The sequence below is a fragment of the Canis aureus genome, chromosome 25, assembly GCF_053574225.1.
Source record: "Canis aureus isolate CA01 chromosome 25, VMU_Caureus_v.1.0, whole genome shotgun sequence".
NCBI classification, from domain to species: Eukaryota; Metazoa; Chordata; class Mammalia; order Carnivora; family Canidae; genus Canis; species Canis aureus.
In genome coordinates, this window is record NC_135635.1 from 31,707,973 (window position 1) to 31,732,069 (window position 24,097).

The window sequence follows — 24,097 nt, forward strand, 5'->3', positions numbered from 1 at the left end:
CTGCCGTTTCACTGTTTAGAGGAATGCCTACTGTATCACTTTGTCCAGCAAGAAAATATCCTGTATGTATGTGTATACATAGATATACATTTCTCTTCATTCATTGCTGTCATTCCACAAACAAATAGGCTTTTGACAAAACTTGGCACTTCCCTCTTGACTGTTTTTCATAAATCCACCTGGCACATATCACTGTAGAACTTTTGTTCTAGTTCTTTTACTGGACTTTGACACATACTTGAATTCTACTGAGCCGGTGCTGCCTTCTCCAGGTGATTTGTTTTTAAGATGTTTTTTTCCTACTAACCACAGGGACTGAATTTTCTATCCTATATGTGAATATGAAACTCTCAGTTCCTTTCCCAAACCCCATCACTCTATCATCCTTGACAATAATCCCTCTTGTTTCTTGCTGTTTTTCTGCTTGTATTCTTTCTCAACTTGTCTTTCATGTGAAAGAAACAATCCTTCTTGTTTTATCAGGCTATTTAATTTTTGTTGTGGAATTATCTTCAGATATTAAAATCCTTTCTAACCTTACTGGAAATGAAGTGGCATTTTACTTCCTGAAACCTTTCTGTTTATTCAGTTTTTATGACTGACTGACTTCTCATTGGCCATCATATTAAAGTCTTCTGATCTTTTGTTTATACATGAGTCTATTAGATTTATGCTGTGTTTTGTGTTTATTCATAGATCTGTGTTACTTGTATGCTTTTAGTATAGTAGATCTGTACAGGTTAACCTAAGGGCAAACTCTGTTTAGTATGTGTATCTATATCTCAAATACAACCTAAAGGGAGAATTCCACATTTTTTACAAACCAGTCAGCATACTGATGGGTTCAGGGTAGGCTGCCCCAAAATATACTACTTTGGCATATCGATGATTGTGAATTAAAGTTACTTAAGAAATAGCCCATGCATGAAGGACACTGACACTTTTTGCCCTCGGAAAGCAGGAAATAAATTCCCCATGGAAGGATACCCTCTCTGCACCTGGAGGGTAAAAAGCATCCTTATTGCCAAAAAGAAGGAATTCAAGCCTGAGAAGGCTGTATAAATAAACCTTGTTACTACTTCTTTACTGATTTCCTACCCCAAGCCCAAACCCCTTTATCTTATCAGTTCCTCACAAATGTATTGTTTCTTTGTCTAAAAGATATAAAAGCTGCCTGTTTGTGGTTATATCTTTGAAACTCTTATTTCTGTGAGCTTCCATATGTGTGGATTAATTTTATTATTTTCCTGTTAATCTGTTTTATATCAATTTAATTATTAGATCAGCCAAAGAACCTGGAAGGGGACAAAGGAGTTTTCCTTTCCCCTTAAGTACTCACATGAGACAGACTTCCAACGAATGTTTGACACTGTTCACTGACAGAACTTATGAATTTTTAAAATTCATATTTTCCCCTCATTTGTATTTTTTTTCCTCATCCATCTCACTGTTCTTTGATGGTGAATCAGGGCTATTGTAATGAGATTTCTACTGGTTTGATGTTCAAGGTCAGTACTGAGAAGTGGTTGAGGCACTGTGTGACTGCTGTAACCCTATTGTATAATTTTTGATAAGGTAACAAAAGTACAAGAATTAAGAATAATGCATGTGAAAGTGCTATGTAAACTATGGAATGTGTGCATACAAACTCTCTGAAATGATTTTAGTCAGTGCAAAATTAGTGGTAGAGATGAAGTATGTTGTTGCCATAATTACTGACAGTTCCCATAAATGAGAATACAATTTGGTTTAGAGATCTAGTAGGTAAGTAGAAGATCTGCTGGCTTACTTTAATTTATTGGCATGGATCCCTGGGCTAGTGGTATCTTAATTGAATACGAAATACTGTTTGCTTTGAAGTAAACAAAGCAGATATTGTTCATGTTCCCTAACTGGATACCTAGGTGATCTTTTGTTTCAATGTTGAAATTTATTTCATTGTTAAATGAATCAGAATGATATAAACTGAAGATTAATTATTAATTCATTTTATGCTATTTTAATTTTGTGGGGGGAACCTTGAAGATTGATAGGTTTTAACAATAAAGCAATATCTATTACTCACAGATACTGAGTTGTCTGTAAACAAGCGCCCTTGTAAAATAGAGCAATGCCAGTAGAATTCAGGTGGGAGTTATGCATATGTATGTGCATGTATGTATCTTCTTTCTAAAAGAACCATGTAAAAATCTACTGAAAATCCTTGTGACTGTTTAGTATGTACTTACTATACCATAGCAGCAGCCAAATTTTAAAATAGAATTATAGCTGATTTGAAATAATTTCTATATTTAAAGATATAGAAAACTTTTGACAAAATTTATAACAATCAGAAAAGCTGTCTTGTTCTTTCTGCATCTTAGTCTTCCCTACTGTTGAGGTCAATTAATGGAGACTTTTTTGTAGTATTCAAAATATACCTTATACATAAAGTGCACAATTTATCCTGGGAGTCTGAAATGTGGATTAGATTTTGACATCAAGTTCTGCAAGTTCGTAGGGACTGACTGACTCATGCAATATTTTGATTTCTTATTAAGAAGCCATAGAACTTTTTTGATATGTCAATGAATACTGTAATACTCAAAGTCAATAGGAAATACAGAAAGAATGACAATGGGCATCCTTACATAAATGAAGTGATGCTTTAGTACTAGCATAGTCAGTGTATTGGTTATCTTAAAACTGAATTTTGTGTCTGCAGTAAAAATTAAAGTGCGCCTCTTTGAGATGGTAAAGGTAGCATTAGGTTAATATGTAAAATGATCTTAACTTGGGAATTGGCCAACAAGCACTACAATAAGGATGCCTCGGTGGTACAGTCCGTTAAATGTCTGACGTGGTTTTGGCACAGATCCTGATCTCAGGGTCCTGAGATTGAGCCCCTCATTGGACTCTGCGCTCATCCCAGAGTCTGCTTGAAATTATCTCTCTCCTTCCCCCTTTGCCCTTCTCCCCCTCTCATGCATTCTCTGTCTCTCAAATAAATAAATATTTTTTTAAAAAAGATTTTATTTATTTATTCATGAGAGAGAGAGAGAGAGAGGCAGAGACACAGGCAGAGGGAGAAGCAGGCTCCATGCAGGGAGCCTGACGTGGGACTCAGTCCCGGGTCTCCAGGATCAGGCCCTGGGCCAAAGGCAGGTGCTAAACCGCTGAGCATCCAGGGATCCCCTCATATAAATAAATCTTTAAAAAGATATGCAATTAAAATAATCTAGGCAGGTATATAGAAAGTATTACTACATGTATCAGATTTATAAAAAGAAACACAAATGTAGTTGTTAATTTAGGGAATAATGTCTCATATTATTGATAATACCAAACGACCTAACCTATGACTTTTTTCTTTTAAAGATATAGAATAGATCTACGTTATGGTTTCTAAGTTAGAACTTGACACTGACAACATAAATGCAAGGTGTATGTTTATTTTGGTCTAGAGGAAAAATATGCCATATACATATACAATAAAAAATCCATTCTGACAACTAACAGAATGAATCCTGTTGATCTAAAAAGAAAAAGGTAAAAAATGAGCAAGAAAAAATTGAAGTTATGGGCAAAAGGGTTTTAATGAGAGATCACTGCTAAACTAAGAATTGCATATGGGCAGCCCAGGTGGCTCGGCGGTTTGGCACCACCTTCAGCCCAGGGTGTGATCCTGGAGATCCGGAATCGAGTCTTGGGTCCGGCTCCCTGCATGGAGCCTGCTTCTCCCTCGGCCTGTGTCTCTGTCTCTGTCTCTGTCTCTCTGTCTCTCTCTCTTTCTCTGTGTGTGTCTCTCATGAATAAATAAATAAAATCTTAAAAAAAAAAGAATTGTGTAAAAAAAATGTTCCCTATCAAATCGGGATAAATTTTTACATGTGATATACATCATGCAGTTTTGGTGAGAGCATAGTGTCTGTGGAGTGTAGGGGCAGAAAACGTTTGCTTCAACCTTCTTAGCATCTCTGGCTGGTCTGCAAATTAAAATGATAAAGATTAATAGGAGAAAAGTCAGATTTATTTAATAAAAGTTTTTAATGAAGTAGAAGCCTTCATTAAGAAATGAAGGAGACCTTATTTTTATCTAGGTTTGATGAAGAGTGTCCAGTTATGGAGGAATATGCTAGAACAAAGAGTATGGGATAAGTATAATAAACGGGGAAACTTCACAAGGCCTATTTGTTCCAATTCCTCTCAGTGTCCCTTTGTCTTCAGAGATAAGGACACTCCTTTCTTCCTAGTGAAGGGAGGGTATCTCTCACATGAGGATTTTGTGACCTGTTTTAGGAGAGAAGGGCTGGGAAGGTCAGAATGACCTACTTCAGCCATTTTCTCAAACCCCTTTACCTTAAGATATTCAAAATGCCAAACTGCCATATTTAAGGAGGTGGGTGGGAATATTTCTTAAACCATGTCATTTCTTCCCCTGTCTGAAACTTCCTGAAGAACTTTCATGGTCTAGAAGATGGTTTAGTGGATTTTCCCATAACCCATTGAATCAATTTCTCAGTCTCGGATATTACTATGGAGACAAAAGAAAAAAAAAGGTTAATGTTTAATAGTTAGAACAAACCATAAACATGGTTTTTGAGTCCAGAGTGCAATCATCGGGAATGTTTATAGATATTTGACTCAAAGCATCTTTAGATAGGGTGAGAGCAGATGGTTGTAATCTGGCAGGTTTTCCTCGTTTATAGTTTGAATGTCTCTGGTGATCTCATCAGGTGCTCTGGTGAACTTTCTGAGTGGCCCACAAAGCAAAAGGCAGGGGATCCCTGGGTGGCGCAGCGGTTTGGCGCCTGCCTTTGGCCCAGGGCGCGATCCTGGAGACCTGGGATCGAATCCCACGTCGGGCTTCTGATGCATGGAGCCTGCTTCTCTCTCTGCCTGTGTCTCTGCTCCTCTCTCTCTCTCTGTGACTATCATGAATAAATAAATAAAATCTTAAAAAAAAAAAAAAAAGCAAAAGGCAGGAAGGTTGTCCACCATGAGCTGTTGTGGTAATGTCTCCAAAGTTGATATCATGTTGTACAGCTTCAACTTGCAGGGCTTTGGGAAAGAGGCATTTTTCATTTTTAGTCATTCCAAGTCAGAAGGGTAGGAGAAAAATTGGAAACATTAGTTTGGAGAATTATAGCTAGATATTGGAAGAGACTAGAAGAAATCAAGATCTGGCACTTTATAAGTAAATAACAAATAACAAAACCTTAAAGACAATGAAGAGGACTAGAATTTAATGCCAATGAGTGTGTGCTATAGTTTCCCATTGAGACTTAATTTTTGTGTTTAGTCATTCCCATTTCTATCAAAGATAACCTACGTAAAACCCATTTGTTTGCAAAATAAGTCTGATTTCATTAACTTGGGCTGATTATTTATATAATAATAATAACTAATTTATATAATAATAACTAATAATAACTAATAATAACTAATTTATATCAGTGAAGCAAAAAGAATGGCCATATGTGCTTTTTAAAAGCCATCTTTGCTGGAATTTCTAATGAGGAATCTCAGATTGGACTTTTAAAAGCCTTTTGAGCCGAGAAGACCAAACCAGTGACTCATTGTTAGATTTGTGCCTGCAACACTTACAGATGTGTGAGTTCCTCTCTTCTTGAGGTCCTCCAAATACCCTGAGGTTCCTAGATACTGCTAGGAAGTGACCTTCCTTACTTATCTATTAGGCAGAAATCCTATAAGCAAGCTACTAGGCAGTTTTTAGGAGGGGAGCTTTATAAGCATTGGCTCCCTAAAGTCAGCCTTAGTTCTTTAAAGCAGTCCACTCATAATGGATTCTGTGCGTATCACTCTCAAATATGGCATTCCAGTTAAAGTCTTTCTAGTATAACCAATGTTTCCAACAGTGTCTTGTTACAAGGACAGACTCTTTATTAAACTTATGCAAATAACTATATTGCCTTGAAAATAAGAATACTCACTATGAGTTCTCAAATTCCGGAGGGATGAGGTAGGGAGAAAAGGTCGATGCTTCAATTCTGTTTACAAAAATATAATTTACCAAATTGCTGTGTGTTATAGGCAGCTCATGAGAAAAGAGGAAAAGGTTTCCTTAACTCTGAAAAATACAACATTAAAGAACAAAAGTACTGCTTCAAACAAGAGTTATAACCATCCACATCATTCAGTCCTTTATAATTGCTTGATTTTTGGTTACAGGTTTACAGGTTCATCACCTTCTTCATTAGTTCAGGAAATTCTTACCCATCCCAGTGACATAGACTCAGAGTTTTTCAAGTGATGCCATCATGGAACATTCTCCTAGTAGATGATTGTAAACACTTTCAGGAAAGAATTGGAGAACAGTAACTCTGTGAATGACAAAAGACTTATCATGGTTAAAATTCTGATGAGAGTCCATTTGATAGGAAAATTTAGTTATTTCTGTGGTATACCACAATTTAAGATAATAACTGGACGGAGTGTATTGACAAGTTTCTGTGAACTTTGTACAACTTCTGGAATATCTTTATTAATAAAATGTATCCATAAACATATAACTGGTGTTTGTTTATTGCACTTCTTATTTGACAGTCTTTCCTATGTAATTAACCATACCAAATAAACTTAATTATATTAACTTCTCTCTTTTATAAGATGAGAGACAAATCCTTTGAGATTTTCAGAGGGCCTTCTGGGAAACAACCATCAATTTAATGTTGAAAAGCCTTCCGGGATTTTGTCAAAAATACCAAAAGGTTTGGATAGTTGACTAAATAGGATCACAGGTGACTATGAAATAATACTTAATTATCTATTTATTCAAAGTAAAAAAAAAAAAGATTTCATTTATTTATTTATTTTTTATTTTTAAATCTTTATTTATTTATGATAGACATATATAGAGAGAGGCAGAGACACAGGAGGAGGGAGAAGCAGGCTCTATTCCGGGAGCCCGGCGCGGGACTCAATCCCGGGACTCCAGGATCGCGTCCTGGGCCAAAGGCAGGCGCTAAACTGCTGAGCCACCCAGGGATCCCCTATAAAAAGATTTTAAAGGCAAATAGAAAAGGTTACCTAGTTGTGAACAAAATTCTTTTAAAATGGAGAAAACTCAGTTTTCTTAAGTGATCAGTGACCTGACAAAGACAACATGCAGCAGAGGAAATTATTCTAAGGTAACATATGAGGTAGATTACTTTCAAGGTAAAAGAAAACTCAGAGAAATAGTGACGTTTTTTAAGCTGTTTATTAACCACTTTTTTACATTATGCTATACTCTTGACGTGCATCATTTTCTTCAATCTCTCTGAAGAAGATACTATTATTTTCATTTTGTAGACAAGCAAACAGACTTGGAGTAACTTGGCCCAAGTCACACAGCTGTAAATAAGAGCACTGGTATGTGTGCCTGTTCTGCATAAGAACCTGAGTTGATTGTAATATATTCTATTGCCTACATTAATGATTTGCTTAAGGTCATGTGACTAAATTGTAGAGCTGGGGGGAAAATATTAAGCTTTTAGGTTTCAAATCCATGGCTCTTTTGACCATCACATTCCACTTCTTGACTTAAGTTTATTATTTAATCTGTTTTCCATAGCCTCATGTCCCGAATATAAAGGAATTAGATACTAGTGTTAGAATTGTCATTGAGAGGTCTTGAAACTACAAACTAAATAAAGATTAAGAATTGGTTTGGAAGACCAATATTTTATTCACTGAAAATAATCTTGAAAGTAATCTTTAATATTTTGCCCAACCAGGGCCAACTTTCATTATATTAACACTTCAGCCAAAGGCCATATAGTTATATATTTTTCTGCCTGTGCAAACTCTAGTCCAGTGATATTCAAATAAGTTAGATCACTTTTAAAATGGATATAGCCTCTGGCAATTTAATATCAGTGTATCACTGTGACATTCAGCTTCAGATCATGTTGAAGCTTTGCTGTAATGGCTTCTCTTTATATGACTATAGTTCTATGCACAGCTTGTCTGATTTAAGTGCCCTCTGCTGCCCCTATTTATTGGTAACATATGAGCTTCAAGGATCATTTGATGTGTAAATTTAATTGCAGGTTTTATTTCTGAAGGATGACATAAGCTATGTCATTCTAACAGCTATTTATACAGCTTTTTCTAAACTGCTGCTCTGAAAACATGCATTTCAGTCTGTCTATTGTAATACTTCTCGATTTAATTTTTCAAGGCAGCTTGCTCGGTTAGCTTGTTCAAGTGTATATATGACGATTCTTTGCAGTACTTCAGTACTATATGCTTTGAAATTAAACTTGGGTATTTCTCCCAGTTTTTTTGATAAGATAGTATCTTTTGAGTATTTGCAATTCATTTTCTGTATTTGCTGATTTGCACACACACACCCCTTTCTTCCCAGTGCCATACCACATGATTATAGTTTTTAGGAGACGTTAAGTCTCATCATCTAGCTAATGTGATAATTTCTTGACTGTATTATAGAGTTATGGTAAAAATACTCTAGAAAGGATTAGTAGTCCTGTATGAAATGCCTCTTTCTTTCCAAATGGTACTTAAGAATCCAGAAGCACCCCATGATTTTAACAAACCAAAATAGTCCTATCCTTTTTTTTTTTTTTTTCCAGAGTTTAACTTTTTGTGGAAAGCACAGGTTTGGGGGATGATGTGTTTTAAAAAATGGTGTTTTACAAGGAACATCCTGTCAGTTCTTTTGATATGCATTCACCGAGCCAATTATGTGGAATGCTAGCACCTTCTGAATCAGATGAAATAAGGAGGCTTGGAATGAAATCTTAATAATAATGATAGGAAATACTGGTATTATATGCCAAAAGCTTCCATTTTTCTTGCCTCCCAGAAATTCTTTACACATACTGTGTTTCAGCAGAATCTATTTAAATTGGAATTTTTCAGCATAAACTGAAGATTCATGAAAAGTGTTGTTTCATAATTTGTGAGATGAATTGACAGATGTCCTCGTAAGCAACTAATAACTTTTCCTCATTTATTGTTAGATTTCCTGACTATTTGGTAATTTCATTTTTCTGAAAATTTACCATTTTAAAATGTAAAACTGCCATTTACTATGTTTTAGCCAAAATCTAATTGAGTAGATTTTCTGTTTTTAACTTTGAACTATGTAAATGTTCTAGAATAGATCTGAATGAGAGCTTACAAATTCATCTCATTGATCTCATTTTACAGGTAAGGAAATGGAGGCTGAGAGAGGTTAAGTTACTTGCCCAACATTACAGAGCTATTAAGTGGCAGACTTGATGCATAAACACACGCCTTCAGTTTCTTAGTACTGAGGTCTTTACACTTTACTACTTGTCTTTGGTTACAGGACATGAATAGGAATGAGAAATCACTTTTTTGTTTTCACCATTAATTTTTTTTCTTTTTGATTTTATTTATTTATTTATTTATTTTTTTTTTTAAATTTTTATTTATTTATGATAGTCACAGAGAGAGAGAGAGAGAGAGAGGCAGAGACACAGGCAGAGGGAGAAGCAGGCTCCATGCACCGTGAGCCCGATGTGGGATTCGATCCCGGGTCTCCAGGATCACACCCTGGGCCAAAGGCAGGCGCCAAACCGCTGCGCCACCCAGGGATCCCTCTTTTTGATTTTAATTGCCAAATAAGAGTGTGACTGGAACTGTATGGTGATTCCTAGGTTGGAAATGACATTTAAAATCCATAACCAAATGAATTTGTGCAGTGTTCCATGAGAGTATCTAAACTTTGCCAGTTTAAGGTGAAACTACCATTTTGTTCCCTTATATACCCTGTTACATAATTTTGCAGTTCATTTTTCTCAAATCAGTGTTTCCCTAACTTATAAGAGACTCAAGCCATCTGTAGACTTGAAAATTTAATTATGATACCACTCATTTACATAACTTATGTAAAGAATGAATATTGTTGGTACTGCTGTTTATTAATTCTAAGAAGTATCAGTTATATTTTTTTCCCACCTTAACTCTGGATTCTGTGTCCAAATAGTAGCTCCAAAATGATAGTGACTCATTCATTGTTTCTTCATATGACAAGTTGATTCTTTGTCTCCTTCACATGCCATGCATATTTGCTCTTTTGTATGCCTGTATTAATAATTTTACATGATTGTCCCCAAATATGAATTATATTGCACTGCTGCTTCATCTCTAGGTAAGTTGTTAAAGCATTTAGTTGATCGTTCTGCCCTTTGAATTTAGCTAGCCTGACTTGTATGTAATTGAGGTTTGGCAATATGCAATTTAGAGTCTAGAAACTTCTGTCTTTTCTCATATTAGTGACACTTAGTCTCTTCCATTAAAAAAGGGTTTTAAAGTCAGAAGGAGCAGAAAGATTGGTTTACAGCAGACAAAGCAGATTGCGATTCTTGGGAGAGGAAGTAATGAAAGACAGATGAGGAACTGCGATTGAACTGTACAGGAACTGAGACTGAAGTTCTACTGTGTTTCCAAGGTGGAAGGATCGTGGCAGCCAGATCCATTCTGCTTGCTTGCCCTACTAACGTCATGTTAATGACTTCCCGTCATTGCGGGTCCAGTGGCCTTACTTGATATGTTTTGTTACAGCTTACCTTCCCTGCCTCCATATTTGTGGTTACAAAGTATGGAATGTATGGCAAGGTTACCAGTAGCGAGATGCGCATGTGCAATTTCCAGCTTCCTTCAGTAGTTACAGGAAAACCTGCGGCAACCAAATCTGGGTTCCAGATATATTTCTTGGGGCTGCTTCTGGTAAACTGGCCTGTCGCAGAAGGGTGAGGCAATCGACAAATACCCGTGAGCCTTGCTTGGATTGGTCCCGTGTCACTGGCATCCTGAGTGTGCATATGAATGAACATGATGTTAGTCCGTGCATTTTTATTAGTGTTCTTAATAATGATTAGTTATATATCAGCCTGAACCAGATTAACCTTTTATAAAGCTATCATTAACATCTTCACTGATGGTTCAGAACAAAAAGGTATATCAAAATCCTGTTACTTGGAACATGGGACAAATATAAACAAGGCTCATGGGTATTTGTTGATTCTCTCAACCTTCCAAGATAGGGCATTTACCAGAAGTAGCCATAAGACATATTATATATTTGGAACGTGATAGATTTGGTTGCTGCACGTGTTTCCATGACTATTGAAGGAAGCTGGAAATTGCACATGCACATCTCTTTACTGGTAACTTTGCTCTCCGGCTAGGAATTAAATGTACCAGGTAACTTATTATTAGGAAAATGACTGTCTTAGAAGTATAAATGGCCTAAAGTCTAAGCAGCAACATTTTTGGCATTTAGCAGACCCATGGACCTAAGCGATGATATCTTCAAAAAGATGGGTTGGAATTGGGATCCTCCATAAGATCCCTTTTGGCTTTCAAGTTTGGTGAGACAATTGAAATGTTGTATTGGAATTTTGTGATTATACTGTTTATTTTGAAAAAGGCTTTCCCTTGTGCTACCCATCTCCTTGCCAAAGAGATATTAACACTTTCTGGTGTTCTGCTCATTTGCTCATTGGTTTCAAAGCTTTATTACTTTTCTCACTCCTTTGATAGTGCTGCCTCATATCCTGTCCTTTTTGTTTATGATGCTCTTCTTTTGCAGTGTGGGTTCCCCAGGATATAGATCTGAGATGGAAATTAGTGTGCCATAAGTTTCTTAGAAAGTGCTCTTTGGATCTACCCCTGTGGAAGGGAAGGGAATGGAGAAACCAGTATTAAGCAGAAGGGGAGTTAGGCTATTGTACATGGGTCTGTAATGGAGATCTGACTAGCGGGGAGTTCTGAGGCTCTTCATCATGGTCTCCAGTTGGGGAGAGAGGGTCAAGTCTTTATATTCCCCATGTCATCCAGTCTTTGGATGTGGGCTACCCTGGGAAGGGAGCAAGACCTTGTGGGAGGAGAATCTTCAGCCAAGGCAGTTCTCAAGAGAGCTGATAGCTGAGGGCTGTCTGCTGGCAGCAGTACAACAGGGAATAAATCATTCAGTCCTGAAAGGGGATCTGGGTGGCACATCACAGTTTCCACTCCATCTTTTTTGCAAGGATGCTCGGGATGGTTCACAATGGCCTGGGGGATGGTCAGAATTTCCAGCAATGAAGAATTGCAAGGACAGAGTGGTCAAAATAGTAGAGAGGGAACATTGGTATGGATAGATCCTACCATATAATTGAGTTCCTGCATTGATTATAGTTTTTCCAAGTAAGTTTTTAAAATCCTATGTATCTCTACTTACACTATTCTCTTTTTAAGTTACCGAAACTTGGTGTGAGAACTCTGGGCGCTGTATGCAGAGAATATGTATATCTTTGCAATCTGTATGATTGTTGTAAAACCTTTTTTTTTTTTTTTTCACTTTCCTTTTCTTTATAGGCTTTTTTTTCTTCCTCCATCTTTTAATAATTAAACTTTGTTTTTTTATCTTCATATTACAAAATTAGTTGAGTACTAAACTTTCTGTTTGATACATTTGTTAATGCTCAATAGCAGTAAATCATTTTCTTACGTATTTTGTAATTTTTAAATTATAGGCTCATCTTCAGCAAGGATTGTTTTTTATTTTGGTTTGGTTTGGTTTTTCCAGCTTATAGAGATCCCATGTGGCCCTGTTTATGGAGGGTTTCTCTAAAGTGGTTTCGTGTTTGTTTCTTCCAGATATTCCAGGGAGATCATAACCGCAGGACCCCTCAATTTCTTAGCTTGAAGATTCTCATACAAATTCAGACTTCAGAACTGTTGTGACACAAGCATAGGGTTTTTAATTTCTGGTTGTAGCATTTCCCTTGTACTTTTATCCCAATTGTCAGAGACAAGTTCTCTTGAAGTCTTATTAAGACAGTGGTGGGTGGATTTGTTGTATTCCCCTCATCATTTTTTAATGTGGTTAGAGCCTTTTGAAAATAGCTCTGGTTTTAAGGAAGGACCTTAGCACCAACTGTATACCTTGTGTTCCTGAGATTTCTCCTTCTGTCCTTACATGACCATTAGGGGACAGTTGGGTAGGTTGTATCCTGTGTTGTAGAAAAGCAGGGCCAGAAATCTAGCCTTAACTCTTTTCTTGAGAATGTACTTTCTTTTGATCTCCTTACTTGAGAGGCTATTTTCTTACCAATTTCAACTAGACTTAAGTGCAAAAGAGACTCCCGTGATCATTCCTGGAGGCCATAACTGGCAGTATTTGCTTTTGTGCATACCACTTTAGTTTAGTACCAGTGGATTTTCTTTATTGTAAGTAAAGCCGTGTATCTAGTTTGTATCTCATTTTTTCTATGCATCTGTAGTGAAGGTCTTCATTAGCTCATTTTACCATATTGCTGTACCTGGAATTCTTACAAGTTACTTATTAACCTCTATTCCTCAGATTTCACCTCTTTCCAGTGGGAATGATGATAGTGTCCATCTGTATAGTATTAATTTGGAACGCAAACACATAGTAAGTTCTCAATTAATATTAGCCATTATTATTTACACCATTTAAGGCTTTATTTTATCACCTTAGGGGAGAGTTGGAATGTAGTAGTGGTTGTGTTTACGTACTTAACAAGAAGAGGAAGTCTTAGTTAACGCCCTAGAGAAACCAAAGGAGAAACTTTGTTCACTACAGTACAATGCTGAAACTGAAGCTTAGCGTCCCGCCCTTTCTGTTGATGTGCCGAAGGTCACTTGGCACTAAGAGGAAACTGAGAGGAATGTCCTCTCAGTATTGCCTGGAGGATTGCTTAGAGGAGTCTTGCCTGGACTGTGTGGGTAGGTAAGTTTGAGCTTGTGAATATTTATTTTGCTAAGCAGGGCTCTCAAAGGCATAATTATTATAGAGGATATTTGAGGACCTTGAAACATGCAGTAATACTTTTAGTCCCAGTTAGCCTTTTGACAATATTTTAAATTCCCATTTGGTATCCAAGTGGATTCTGAACTTGTTGAAATTGGTACCTCAGGTTACTCAGAGTCCTACCTCCTGCCGCCTGCCTCTTGGGGATTTAAAGGATTTCCTTCTCTTAGGTCATGTGTTTAAGAGAATAATTTTCCTCCTAAATTGAGGTAAAAAAGAAATCTGTTGACTAATAATCATAGTTGGGGAAGCACAGACATAATATATCTAGTTTTCTTAAAATTACTTTTACATTACTCTGATATGAAAAATACTGTGATTATCGTATAAATATTAACTGTTTTAGATTGTTTATACAGTGTTAGTTGTACTATGAAAATTTGTGTATTAACCAAGTTCAGTTTTCTTCGGTTGTTATTGGCCTTGAGTCCACAGTCTTAATACTGCCAAATTTCTGTGTAAACATTTTGCTTGGGACCTAAGATGTAGTGAATATGTGTATTTAAAGTTTTTCCTTTTCTTCCCCTACACCCATGTGTATTAATGGAACTTGTAAACATTTAAATAGTCAATTAATGGAAATTTTTAAGGAACAACTCTTTCAAAAAATTCAATTATGTAATTATGTTGTTTTTAATATAAAATATGAGCTTATGGAGAAATATAATTATTATATAGAGTTCTATTTTTGTAACTCTTTTAGATTTGTTACATATAATTTTATTCAGGAGGAGTCTTTTCCTTGTTCTGTTACTAGTGATTAAATGCAAGGTTAAGATTTATGCCTTAAAAACAAGAGTTTTAATATTGTATCATAATAGACTGGATGGAGAACAAAAATAAATAACTGGTTACATCTCTGTTTTGGTGCTGGGAAATGTAATGCATTCTTGATTCAGGTGCCATGGTTATGCTTGTATTGATCCTTTTTGAAGTACATTCTTGGATATGTTGATTTTCCTCTAATGTGTCTATTATTATATTAAGACTTCACCATAAGGAACATTATCAATTTACACCGAAATCCTTAACTACCCATACAAGCATCATGTGTAGCTGTTTGGCCATACATAGGTGAGATTGCTTAGAAGCCTTGTTGCAAGGCTTTGGTCAGCCTTATAGGCCAAATTCTATAAGCAAGTGTCAGTGTCATGTTTAATATAAATTTCATATATCCTCTGGGAATGGTATGTAAAATATTTTGTCCTTTGTCCTAAGCTTGCCTTTGACCTTACAGGAACATTTATCCAAGAAGGCTTTGTTTTGGGGAACTTGTTCTCACTTTAAGGAGGATATCCCTGTACCTACTGTACCTGGGTATTTTAAAGGAGGTTTCTATTTTTCTACAGATAAACTTGGAAACAGTTTCTTCCATTTAAGTAAATTATATATAAGAAAAAATGACTTAGGAGAGGATAAGATGTTTATATTCATTGTCTATGAAATTCTGAAATAAATTAGAGAAGTTTCCTTTTCAGTTATTTTTCAGAGAAATCATGTTTCATTAATTCATCAAAGTAGGTGTAACCTTCACTTAGAGGTACTGCCTCTGAGTTTTAAGCAGACAAAATACCTCATTATATTTTAGATTTTTTAAGTAGTTTACTTGAATTATATACAAATTTTGTGCAAAAAAAAATTTGTGCAGATGATATAACTAAGTAGATTTTCATATAGTCTTTTGATCACTGACCCTGCAGGATAGTTCTAATTTAATTAAACAATTACTCTTTAAAAATTCTTTTTTATTTTAGGAGTGTATGGGTGGCTCAGTCAGTTAAGTGTCTGACTCTTGATTTCAGCTCAGATCCTGATCTCAGGGTCATGAGATCCAACCCCTCCTTGGGCTCTGTGTTGGCTGTAAAGACAGCTTAAGATACTTTCTAAAAAAAAAAAAAAAAAAAGATATTTTCTCTCCCTTTGCCCATTCTCCCATTCTCGCCCCTTTGTCTCTCTCAATCTCTCCCTATCTAAACAGCAGCAACAACAACAACAATAATATAAAACAAACAAACAAAAAAAACCAAAACAAATCCAAACTCTTTTTTTTTTATTTTAGAGTTTAGGTTTGTGTATGTATTTTAAACTTTTTTTTTAAATTTTTTCATGAAACGCTTTTTGGATTTTTCAGCTATATGAAACTATATTTCTTATTTTAGTTAAAATTTGTAGCATTTCTTTCTTATGTATAGAATATGTTAACTAGATTCAGGAAAATGACTAGAAGATCCTTGTGGTAGTATTAAATCTTAATATATTTTCTAAAATTTTAAAACAATATGTGAAATACTGTCGCTTTGTATTTAGCTATGTAAAATCTGATCTGAAATGGAATGTGTGTGTTTTTTTTTTTTTAAGATTTTATTTATTCATTCATGAGAGACACACACAGAGAGAGGCAGAAACATAGGCAGAGGGATTAGCAAGCTCCTTGCAGGAATCTGATGAGGGACCTGATGAGGGACTCGATCTCAGGACCCTAGGACCATGACCTGAGTGAGCTAAAGGCAGCCACTCAACTATTGAGCCACCCAGGCCTCCCTAGAATGTGTGCTTCTTAAGCTTGCCTTTGACCTTACGGAACATTTATCCAAGAAGGCTTTGTTTTGGGGAACTTGGATATACAGTTTCTTGAGGATTAAAAATACATTGTGTCAGGTATTTAGATGTAATTCAGAACCATATTATTTAACCTCCCCTATTATATGATCCTAATGATCAGATTTAAATATCTTATAATATTATTGTTACTATTAGGTTGCTTTGTATTCTTTTTTTTCCCTTCATTGTTTCTAAAAATATATTTCCCTCTGATTTTGCAGGTAATTTTTTTTATTCTGCTATTTTGTATAATTTGCCAGACCAAATGACACAGTTAGAATCCATTAAGTAGAGCTGTGAATATCAATCTTGGATACAAAGCTGAGGATTGTTGTTGGGGAAAGCCCTCCTGCTGCTCTTGCTTGGCATTCCAGAAACTCTGAATGAAGTCTCTTAACTTATTCAAAGCCTGGATTTGTGAAGGCCAGTTGGGCTCCCTTTTGCCCATTCATAACTGATATTGTACTCTTCTGGCTAAAAATGGTCAGTGACTTTCCCATTTCCCATCAGATAAAATTCAAAAGTTGTTATATAATTTATTATCTTTAGTCATATGTCTTAATTTATGCCCCCAAGCTTCCTGAACTTTGTGCTTTATATATATCTCACATTTCCTGCCTTTTTCTTTACTCATGCAGCAATTAGGAAGTCTTTCCCTCTTAATCAAAATTCACCTCATCCTTAAGGTCTACTAATCATCCCCATTAAATTTCTCCTGGTCCCTTCCAACATTGAAAGTCACCTGGTTTTTCCCGCATTTTCTTAACGTGCTTCATGTTCTATCTTGTGTTACAGTTATTTTTATATATGTTATATTTTTTAAAGATCTTATTTATTTGAGAAAGAGAGCACAAGTGGGAGTGAGGGGAGAGGCAGAGGGAGAAGGAGAGAGAATCCTAAGCAGACTCTGCTGAACACAGAGCCTGACTCATGGGGCTCCATCTCAGGACCCTAAGATCATGACCTGAGCTGAAACCAAGATGACTCTTGATTCTTAACTGAGCCACCCAGGCACTCCAACATGTGTTATAATATTTTATAACTGCTGTTTAACACTGACTGACTTTAAATGATCCACTAAGTCTCTTATTTCTTACTGGTTTGGGTGGAGTTGGTTTCGTCACATTTCTCCTTTTTTTCCTTGTATTCAGTAGATACTCATAAATTTTTGGTGACTGAATAAATGGAATGACATGACAGTGAGTTATTGTCTACTAGACATTTTATTGCTCTGCTGGAATGGACATGGGAGGACAAGGGATCAGTTAGAGAACTAAACAGTTGTAGCATAGCTTTCTGAATCTAAGCTGTCCCTAGAAGGGAGAGCTGAAGAAACAAAGATATAGTTAAGAAACATTTTAGATCATGTTTAATGGCTCAATACTGACAAGGAAAGAACAACTTTTTCTAGATAAAGACTTTGGGCTGATAGAAAGTTGAAGAGTAACATAGGTTTTGTAGAGTGTGACTATGGTTCTGAGTCAGAGAACATTTGTCACATGCCCATAGTTTGGGAATGAATATAGTCAGTTCTGCTGTAATGCTTGTTTTGAAAATGGGAATTTATTCCTATGTTACTGGTACTAGGGAGCAATTTGAGGATAATGTAAATTTCGCATTTGTTATACGTGATTTTATCTGAGAAACCGTAGGTGAACACAGAAAATACCACCTGGTTGAAGTGAGCCACACAGGAATACACGAAATGCACAGGCTCAGACTTCACACATCTTCCAGCTACCTTACTCCATTACACACTATGAGCCACAAATACCTATATCCTGTTTTATAATATTCCCTCAATTTCAGATAACCCTTTCCCCACCATTTTACAGTAACTCATAAGCTGTAACCCTTTGGACACCCAATGCCACAAGCAAAGTTTAGGTCTTTTTCAAGGTCAGGTGCCATGTTTATTGTAGTTTTTATTTATATTTCTAGCCATTTAACTGTGTTAAATCGAAACCATGTTTCAATCTTAATTAGGTTTTTTCTTTTTTATGAAGTGTCACTGATGAGAGTTTTTGAGTATTGTGCTTCTAACTCCATTTTCTTCATAAGCCCTGTGTTTTTAATGATGTGATTTTGCATAGCATCATCATTTTTAGGAATATAAATGTTGCATTTTAACAAAATTGACTGTACTAATTATTAACATGCCGAGTGTGAACTGATAGCACTCTTTCTCTCTTTCCTTCGCTTCTGCTCTTCCTCTTCCCTCTCTTTTGATGGTGAAAGACACTAAACAGTCCCTGTAAGGAGGAACATGGAACAACAGACCAAAACGCCAAAGAACTTTAAAAAAAGGTGGGGGGCAGAAATGTACTGGTGGAAATAAACGGACAGCTTCAAAAACAGGTAGAGACTAAGAAGTAAACATATAAGGCCTGTGGGCTCTAGAGTGAAAATATATCTTACCTCTAAATAATTATAATTATGTTTAACATTTTTTGAGCCTTTACTGTGTGCTGGGCACTATGATAAGTGCTTGACATGGATTATGCCATGTAATCCTCATAAAACTCTATAAAAAGTATGTTATTTCTGTCTTTATTTTACAGATGAGGAAAATGAGGCTTAGAAGGGTTAATTAACTTGCCCAAGGTAGATAACTTATAAATATAAATGGCAGAGCCAGTTCTAGAAGCAAGTCTGATTTCTGAGGCCTAGATTTTAGTGGTCTGTCAGAGTACTTTCTAGATTATAAGTTAATAACTTCTACATATGTTATTTCCTCAACCCTTAACTGTGTCTGATTGGCATCACAGGCTGTTTCGACCCGTGTAATAAATGAAGGAACAAAGGCACCCAGGTTAAGAAAGGCACAGATTGTCAGAGGCAGAACAATAACAGAAATTAATTCTCATATCTAATTCAGGGTTTTTTTTTCTGGAGCTTATGTATAAGATGAGCCGAGCTGAATGGAAGAAGACATGATCGTGTTGGGAATTGGAATAAAAGGGGTTGAATTTGTAACAATATGTCAGAATTGAAATGAGAGAGCCTAATAGAAAATGGGCAGTGGGGGACCTCTAACTCTGTGGTACAGGAAGCCCAATCAGTATGTCATAAAGGAAATACAACTAGCACCAATTTCAATACAGGGTTATATGAGAAATCTGAGGTCATGAGCATAAATTGGTTATACTGTAAATCTTGATTAGTAGTATACTCAGAAAAAAAAACAAAGCAGAAGAAAGAGAGAGGTGACACTAGAGGAAGCCTTCCAAAGGCTTTATTGGGTGGGGTGGGGTGGGGTGGGGTGGGGGGGGAGTTGAGAACGGGAAGGCTTTATTTGTACTTTTATTGCATGTCCTGAATCACTTTTTCTTTTGGTGGCCCAGTAGGGCCTTACATAAAAACAAGTAAACAAGTGTTTAATTGGTATTTGTTAAACAGAGAGTTGATAGATAGTAGAGAGAGTTTTCAGTTGAATGTTATTGAAAGCTAAATCTTATGTAGATACTACTATAAATAAGGGTAGAATTGATGAGTATTTATGTATTTAGAGCAGGGGATTAGCAGACTCTGACCAGTAGGCTGTTCCTTTCTACAAGCCAAGAATGATTTTTACATTTTTAGTAGTTTATTAAAAATAAAAATGAAGACTATCAACAGAGACCCTATGAGGCCCACAAACCCCAAATATTTACCACTTGACCCATTGCAGAAAGTTTGTCAACACCTGACCTGAAATACTGTCCAAAAAAAGTTAGACATGTTTTCTTAGGAGATCAGATTAGGTCATAGAAACTGATACTATATTTCATAGAGGGCTACATTTTTGAGTATGTGCCTTTTTTTCCCCTTTCACTTGTGGGAAGGATTCGATATTTACTTAGTATATTTTGCTAGGGGCTTTGTATAATTTATTTTTCATACCCTTGAAAGATATAACTACTTTAAAATGAGGAAACAAGGCTCATAGAAGCTAAGTAAGCCAAAACTTTCTCATTAAATAAGTGGTGGTATTCATATATATTTGTTTGGTTCTCCCAGATAAGAAAATGGTAAAAGTTGAGTGTATACTATTCAGAATTCTGGCTTGAAACTATCCAAATAAATATCATCATATATGGACATCCGTAGTAACGTTACCTAGTATCTAAAAATAAACATTTAAATTTTACATACAAAAAGTAAGATTGTTTGGAGAATTGTAATTTTATTATAAAATTTACATATGAGGGAAGATCTTTGGATAAACTGTGGAGTTACAAGGAAAATATAAAGAAAAATTTGAAGTCTCATATTACAAACTCAAAATAATATTCACCTAAAAGAAAGATCAGACTTAAAATGTTTTCAATATAAAGTACAAAATAGAAAAGTTTATTCTGCTTCAGTAGAAAGTGCACCAGGCAGCAATTTATCTTTGAAAAGCCCGTGTTAAACAAATATTGGCCCATATGTTAATTATAAGGTCTTATGAAGAAGATTTCAGGGTGCTGTGAAAACATGTAATGAGGGATTTAATCGTATAGATTGGAAGGTCAGGACTAGACTTCCCAAGCTGGGTCATTTAAGCTGAAATACAGGAGTTAGGCAAAGACAAAGAGGATAATTATTCCAGGCAGATAATGATAGGCCTTGAGGATGGTAAGAGCTTGGCATATTCAAAGGAATATCAAAGAAGGTCATTGTATCCCCTAACAACTCTGAGGACAAGAATTATATCTGTTTTGTTCATCCTTGTATATCCACCTTCATACATATAATATCTGTTGGCACATAGAAAGCCCTTAGCAAGATTTCTTGAATGGACAAAGAATGAAAGGACATTTTACTGGGAAATTCATGGTATAATTGTAAGTAGAGGAATTACCTGGATGAAGGCTACTACCCTCTCTCTGAAGCCTACATAATTGCAAAACTACTCAGATTGTTGATAATCCCAGATTACCCTAGGTCAGTTGCAGCCCAGGTGTCTCAAACCTTAGTAACTACTGTTAAAGTATCTGAATGGACCTTTGACCTAAAAACAGTCTGCACAGAAAAAAGGAATATAGACCATTTTAACTAGATCTAAAATCTTTCCTTCTCAGGAAAGTGAATTTGCATTATTACAATGTCAGGAATAAATCTGAGACAGAATGAATATAGCTACTTTTCTAAAAATAACCACCTGAAGGGAAGGGTGTTCTGTACTAGAGCGTTCATAACAATCCCTGGTTCTCTGGGTGATCACTGGTGACCAAATAGCAAACGATTATCAGGCTTAGAGGTTTAATTAAGAAGTTAAATACTCAAATACTTATTATTTGTGGAGCCTATTTCTTCAAAATCATATCTGGACTTTTAAATTTAGATAATTTCACTTCTTGGTTTGAGTGCATTGAGGGATTTATAAAGTAGAAAGAATGAGGAGAGGATTGCATATTTCCCAAGTCTATGAAATAAAGTTCTAGCAGCCATGGAAGGACTAATTTCACAAAATATTGACCATACAATGGAAGCAAAATAGAGATTTATAACAATCAAGGAAAGAGAGAGGATAACTTTAGGTGGGAAGGTAAATGAGAATTAGACAGGAAGGAATTATTCATGAATAATGGGTTATTCATGAATGAATATCTAATCTGCCTCCAGAATGCCCCTGTAATTATTTTGTTAAAAATTAGTAATGTGATTGTTAATCCCTCTGTTGGTTTACTGTTTCCATAAAGATTAAATCCAAATTTTTGTACATGTTCTATAAGGCCTCTCACAATCCGTCATGAAGCTTTTCTCAACCACATTATCTTTTTATACACACTATATTGCAGCCACACTGAGTATCTCACTATGCCCTGAAACTCATGCCCTCCCATGTACCATGCTTTGCATATTCCTGGAATACTCTCTTACTGCCCTTACACCTACCATCTCACACACTCCTCTGTGTCTTTCAACATCTGGTTCTACTGTCTCCTCTTATATGAAGCCTACCAACAAACTGCCCTACGTGGATGCTTCCGTGGTATGTTGTTCACACTGTGACAATAGCATTTACTAACTTGCACTGTAATTTTATCTTTGCTAAACTGAGTACTTTAGAAGAGAGGAACCATATTGTTTATTATATGCCTTTCTTGTGAAGCACACCTGATAGGTGTAGACAAAATATACTAGATGAGTTTCTTGGATGGTTTTGCTTACTCTATAGTATGTTTGCCTTTCATAAATAATCATTCCATGTATAAGCTGGAATTTGTCTTATAATTTCAGTAATTATTAATAACTGGTGATATCACAGGCCAAAGTATTAAGCAAGCACATTTTTTTTCTCAGTAGCTTACTAGTGCGCCATTTCTGTGCAGAATTTTTAATTAATGTGGCACACTGACTTCATAGGTATTCTCACATTAGTTTAAATTCCTCCTGTCCTAGCAGAAAGTATCTCATAATTCATACTTATGTGTCAATAATATAATATATTTTTACTTCCTGGGGTGTATGAAGTTTAAAAGTGATTGCCAGGGGTGAAAACACTTAATTAAAAAAAATAAATAAATTAATTTCCAGTGGTAGAATTTCATTCACTGTGTCACTTGGGTAAATGATATACTTTTAAAAAGCAGGATGACTCTCTATTGGGCCTAAAATCACACTGGGCAGTCAGGCTTCCAACAGCACCTCTCCATCTTCAGCACCTCCAGAATGGTGTTGACTCTGGGATATTATATTTCCATAGGCTGCTGCTTTACTCTCTGGAATAAATTTGCCCTTCTAATACTGCTCCTTAATAATTTGAAGAGTGGAATAGTGTGGCTTATTTCAAAGTGCTTATTCAGCCTTATTAACTAACTAGCAGTTTCTTTTTCAAATGTTTAGAAATAGAAATATGCAGTCATTTAATATTTAAACTCGTGTCTATGAACCTGGTACAGAAATGAGTGAACAGTTATTAGCTGAATTGGCATATTAAAGGATGGTCTTTCTACTGAAGGCAAAATACTGCGAGAGTCAGATATTTGAACTCCTTCCAGTCTAGATTACTCAAGAGGAAACAAATGGCAAGATTCAGTTTAATTGCTTGTTATTTTGAAATAGGAAATGTTATGTGTATTTTTCTTCCCCAAGGGCTATGTCCAGCACAGTATCATTTTGGTGTTTTTATAGTTCTGTGAGATGTTTCCAGTGTTTTAGAAATAAAAAACAAGTGAGACGGACATAAATGTATCTGGACAGTAGAATGTTTCAAAGCTTATCTAAGTAATTGTTATTCTAAGTAAAAGACTTGGTAGTATTTGTTGGAATAGTCATGTTAGGATTTATAAACTAATGGAAGAGGGCATAGTAAATTTTGGCACAGATTATGTAAATAAAATGTTTGCACATGTATATGTTTACATGTGTGTCTTGTGTGCATATGCTTAAGTGTGTTTAAACTTTAGCAAGCTTTCTGATAAGAGGTGTGTGGTCACATGCACAGACAGCATAGACAGAGTTTGGGCTCTTGGGTTCGTCTGCCTGGGTTCGAGGCTTTACTTATGTACTAGGTGTGATGGGGCAAAGTACTTCCTTGCTCTGTGTCTCAGTTTCCTCATCTATAAAGTTGAGATAATAATTGTACCTACCTCCTAGAGGAGTTGTACTTATCAACTGAATTAATGTGTGCTAAGAATCTATAACAGTGTTTGGCACATATAAGCATTTAATAAGTGTTACTTATTTTTTTTTGTAAATTATTATTAAATATTGGCCACTGAGTTGATTCAGAGA

At 35.8% G+C, this 24,097-nt stretch overlaps 1 protein-coding gene across 7 annotated transcripts in view; it reads left to right on the forward strand.

The window, feature by feature from the left end:
- Positions 1 to 24,097, forward strand: part of EPS8 (EGFR pathway substrate 8, signaling adaptor) — a 176,411-nt gene that overhangs the window by 63,984 nt on the left and 88,330 nt on the right. Inside the window, exon 1 of one of the 7 annotated variants that reach the window (XM_077870939.1) lies at positions 13,585 to 13,711. The exons of 5 other annotated variants lie outside the window; for them this stretch is intronic. The gene's annotated coding sequence lies outside the window, so the exon portion shown is untranslated. Of the gene's footprint in view, positions 1 to 13,584; positions 13,712 to 24,097 lie in introns of those variants that run through there. One more of the 7 variants, XM_077870940.1, reaches the window with a different exon arrangement.